Source organism: Ovis canadensis, chromosome 12 (assembly GCF_042477335.2).
Source record: "Ovis canadensis isolate MfBH-ARS-UI-01 breed Bighorn chromosome 12, ARS-UI_OviCan_v2, whole genome shotgun sequence".
Lineage (NCBI taxonomy): Eukaryota > Metazoa > Chordata > Mammalia > Artiodactyla > Bovidae > Ovis > Ovis canadensis.
In genome coordinates, this window is record NC_091256.1 from 79,771,898 (window position 1) to 79,777,213 (window position 5,316).

The 5,316-nt window shown below is 37.3% G+C and overlaps 1 pseudogene; it reads right to left on the bottom strand.

Annotated features, from left to right (window-relative positions):
- Positions 1 to 1,496: 1,496 nt before the first annotated feature.
- LOC138415856 (histone-lysine N-methyltransferase SETMAR-like) lies at positions 1,497 to 3,581 on the bottom strand (annotated as a pseudogene).
- Between the last annotated feature and the right edge of the window lie 1,735 nt (positions 3,582 to 5,316).

The window sequence follows — 5,316 nt, forward strand, 5'->3', positions numbered from 1 at the left end:
GTTCCATTTAACATTAATAAAACATTAATATCACCTTCTACGCCAACTCATACCCCCACCCCAAATGCATCCCCTCAGAATCCTGACAGAGCTGTAAAAGAAAGGTAATATGGGCTTTAAGAGTTGGGTATTGTTATATGTGTCTTAATTTTACAAGTAAAGACTAACAGTATATCTGAAAAATCTAAAAAGTTGGAAAAGATTGAGAAATAATACAGCCTTCTTCCCAACTATTATTTTACTCTTCTTAGTTTATTACACCTGCCATTTCAACATCAACTTCCATTGAAGCATAAGGAAAACTCTTCCCCTCAAGTCCTTTTTTGACTTAAATTTGTTCCTTGCTTTAGCAAAGGCAAGGCCATGTCCTCCAGAAGAGAAAGATCATTTTGGCCACAGACATGCTCAGGCCTTGACTTTTCCTTAGTCAGGGAGGCAATTTGCCAATGAAATTAACTAAGTCATGTCTCAGCTGACTGCAAGTTTTCCCTCAAATTTGGTCCAACTTAGCCCAGACCTGACATAAAAATTAAAATGAAAACAAATTCAGGTGCTATCTTGAGCTTTTGGGGTTTTGTTTATTTCAGAAAAGAAACTGTGGAATGCACATCTTCTTAGTTCTCTGGAGACAGGAAATAGGGAGAGGCATCTTAAATATTTCAACTCCCTTAACTATTTTAATCTCATAAATACTATGCACTAAATATTTGTTGACAGATGAGTGCATAAATGAATAAATTTTAGCCTTAAATAATGTAGAGTTTGGAAACCAGGGAACAGGAGTCAGTTCTTGTGAACCCCAGTGACAGGAGTGTTAAGTTGAGATAATCATGAATGTCCATGTATGTTGCAAACAGCAGAGTAAACGGAGAGCCATAGACCTCAGACCACATTTTTTTAGCCATGCCAACTTGGGCAAATGACTCAAATTCAGTAAACCTGGTTTCTTACCAGTAAAACTGGGATAATATGAATTTAGGAAACTGCAAGTTTTAAAATGTGGTAATATGTGTAATACACGTTGCAGATTAAATACTCTTTTCCTCAGGAATTAAAATTGTTTAAATTTGTCAAGAACTTTTAGGTGTAGATTAAGTTGTAATTATGTTTCAAGAACTCTTGATGCTACAGTTTAAAAAGTAGCATCAAGTAGCATACTTGTTTGTCTTTAATTTTTTCCCCTTTGCTGGTTTCTTAAAAACAGAACAACTTTCACTATTCGTGACATAGATATAAGGCAGAATAATAATTAGGAGACTACTAGTATTTAATGTCAAGGACATTTATTTGGCAGGTATTGATGAAATTTTGTGTTCAAACATTAATAGTTTTCATAAGTAAGGAGTCAACTTCAGAGTTATGCTTCCTTAATGAAATGATTACCACCAAATAATTTCAGAAACATATTTTATTAATAAAAGTATAATGAACAAAAACCAATTGTAATGCTGAAATTGATAAGGTGATATAAGTTTATTCAAAATAATTTTGCTTCCATTAACACCCTTACAAAGTGAATTTTTGTATTTTTCAAAATAAAGTGGAAATAAGCACCTAGACACACCCTCCCCAAGGACCTCACCCATCTTGAAGGCATGTAAACTCCTGCAGGAAGTCATCTAATATATAGTAAGAAACTATCCCCCAAAGTCTTGCAACAGTTAATTCATGTACTGTGCAAAGAATAGTCTTTGTGATAGTTTTTTCCCCAGATAGTTGCCATTATTTTTCCCTCCTGATACCATTCCCCCATCATACAGTGGAATGGATTTTTTATGTCATTCCCCCATGGAAAAGTGGAATTTTCCCTTCCTTCCCTTGAAACTGGGCTGAGTTGAGAGATTGGACTGACCAATAGAACACAGAGGAATGAAGCTCTGGGACTTTTGAAGCTAAGTAGTAGGTTGGTGCAAAAGTAATTGTGGTTCCGGACCATGAATTTTAAATCATTATAACTAGGCTCATGTTTTGATTATCACATTTTGCCAACAAGAAATGTTTGTTTATTCCTGTAGCATAAAAACTCATGCTTTGGAATTCAACAAACTCTTGGAAAGCATTTTCTGCCTCCTGCTGGTTGTAGAAATGTTTTCCCTGCCGAAAGCTATCAAGATGCTTGAAGAAGTGGTAGTTGGTTGGCAAGAGGTCAGGTGAAAATATCGGAAGAGGCAAAACTTCATAGCCCAGTTCATTCAACTTTTGAAGCATTGGTTGTGTGACATGCCATTGGACATTGTCATGGAGAAGAATCGGGCCCTTTCTGTTGACCAATGCAGGCTACAGGCATTACAGTTTTTGGTGCATCTCATCAATTTGCTGAGCATACTTCTCAGAGGTAATGGTTTCACCAGGATTCAGAAAGCTGTAGTGGATCAGACTGGCAGCAGACTACCAGTGACCATGACCTTTTCTTGGTGCAAATTTGCTTTGGGAAGTGCTTTGGAGCTTCTTCTTGGTCCAGCCACTGAGCTGGTCATCACCAGTTGACATATGAAATCCAGTTTTTGTCGCACATCACAGTCTGATCAAGAAATGGTTGATAGTTGTTGTGTAGAATAAGAGAAGACAGCACTTCAAAACGATGATTTTTTTTTTTTTTTGCAGTCAGCTCATGAGGCACTCAGTTATCGAGCTTTTTCACCTTTCCAATTTGCTTCAAATGCCGAATGACCATAGAACGGTCAACACTGAGTTCTTCAGCAACTTGTTGTGTAGTTGGAAGAGGATCAGCTTCGATGATTACTCTCAATTGGTCATTGTCGACTTCTGATGGCCAGCCACTCTATTCCTCATCTTCAAGACTCTTGTCTCTTTTATGAAACTTCTTGAACCAAAATTGCACTGTACATTTGTGCCAAAGGAATCAAACTTCTCATGTGGTAGCTGGTTTCCTCTAGAGCATTTTAAGAGAAAGCAAAAACATACCAAGCTGTAAGGCTTCTAATTTTTAAGTCAGTACAAAGGTAATTGCAGTTTTGCATTGTTGGAATTTTGCCATTTGATATTGAAATGTATTCTTAAATAAGTGTGGTTATGTTATACATCATTTTAGTGCATGTTTCTAGCCTTTTGTGTTTTGCTAATGACTTATTACTTGCTGTTTATTTTAGATTTACTTTAAACTGTAGAGGACTTCCCTGGTGGCTCAGCTGGTAAAGAATCCACCTGCAATGCAGGAGACCTGGTTTTAGTCCCTGGGTTGGGAAGATCCCCTACAGAAGGGAATGGATACCCACTCCAGTATTCTGGCCTGGACAGTTCCATGGACTGTATATATAGTCCATGGGGTCGCAAAGAGTTGGACACGACTGAGCAACTTTCACTCACTTAAACCAGTCAGATTCTTTACCAGCTGAGCTATGAGGGAAGCCTTGAGACTATAGAAATGATGTAAGCAAATTAGAGCGACTTTTTTATTCAAGTTCATTAACCGTTCCTGGGCAAAATGCATTGTTGATGTTTGGAGTTGTCTCTGTTGCTTTATGACCCATTTTGAACTCAAATAAAAAAGTGTGTTCTGAGGTAATGCTCAAGTGAAGGTAACGTATGTTGTCATGTCTCATAAATGTATTTTTTATCATCGTTAAATATTTATACATTTGTATCTTTTTGTATTGAATTTTTTAGCCTTAGTTGGTGACAGTGAATTAGAAATTAAGTCTAAAATCTTTAGACGTTTTTCAGCCTGACATGTCATTGATTAATGTAAATATTTAGAGTTTAGAAAGCACTAAAAAAATGACAACTTTATCTAGAAAGCAAGGTAAACTACTGCATAGTTACAATTGATGTCTAACTAATGTAATTGCAATCAATTATCCTGTCAGTATCTTTTCTTTTTAAGGGAACCAGATATTGTGTTTTTATTTTCTGATAATCTCATTTTATTGTTCTACTTCAAAGGGCATTTGGCTTCATTTTCAGACACACACTAAGAATAGATAAGTTCTCAAATAAGCCTGAGGTTTGGGGACAAGAGCTTGAATTCACCTCCTCCCATATAAATACCAAAATCACGAGTAACTGCAAAAAAAAAAAAAAAGAGTAAAAAGATATTCTATATCTAAAGATGAAGAAGATGAAGAAGAAACCACAGCAAGAGGGTAAGAAGGGCATACTCATAATATTATCAAATCCCATACCTCCCAGGTGGGCAACCCACAAACTAGAGAAGCCCCCAGAGCACTTGACTTTGAAGGGCAAAGGGGCTTGAATCATAACTTGAAAGAAAAGCTGTGACACACCTAAACAGCATTTTAAACACCAGAGACATCACTCTGTCAACAAAGGTCCATCTAGTCAAAGCTATGGTTTTTCCAGTAGTCATGTATGGATGTGAGAGCTGGACCATAAAGAAGGCTGAACACTGAAGAATTGATGCTTTTGAACTGTAGTGCTGAAGAAGACTCTAGAGAGTCCCTTGGACTGCAAGGAGATCAAAGCAGTCAATCCTAAAGGAAATCAACCCTGAATATTCATTGGAAGGACTGATGCTGAAGCTGAGGATCAATACTTTGGCCATCTGATGCAAAGAGCCAACTTATTGGAAACAACCCTGGGGGTGGGAAAGATTGAGGGCAGGTGAAGATGAGGGTGACAGAGAATGAGGTGGTTGAATGGCATCACCAACTCAATGGACATGAATTTGAGCAAACTCCAGGAGATAGTGAAGGACAAGGAAGCTTGGTGTGCTACAGTTTATGGGGTTGCAAAAAGTCAGACCCTACAGAGCAACTAAACAACAACACAGTCATAAAACGAGAAGTTGGCAGTAACACAATTAATATGTGGGATTTTAACATCTCATTTTCATCAATGGACAAATCATTCAGACAGAATAAGGAAACACAAGCCTTAAATGACACAGTAGACCAGCTCTACTGAATTGAATATTCCATTCAAAGGCAGCAGAATACCCATTGTTCTCAAGAGATCATAGAACATTCTCCAGGATAGATCACATGCTAGGCCAAAAAGCAATCCTAGGTAAATTTAGGAAAATGAAGATCATATCATGCATAAATTCTGACCACAATGATACGAGATTAGAAATCAGCTACAAGAAAAATTTCAAAGAAACACGAACACAATGCTAAACAACATGCTACAAAATAACCAGTGGATCACAGAGGAAATCAAAAAATATGTAAAGATAAATGAAAACAATACCACAATCTAAAACCTATCAGTTTAGTTCAGTAGCTCAGTCATATCCAACTCTTTGCGACCCCATGGACTATAGCACATCAGGCTTCCCTGTCTATCACCAGCACTGGAGCTAGTGCGAACTCATGTCCATCAAGTCAGTGATGCCAT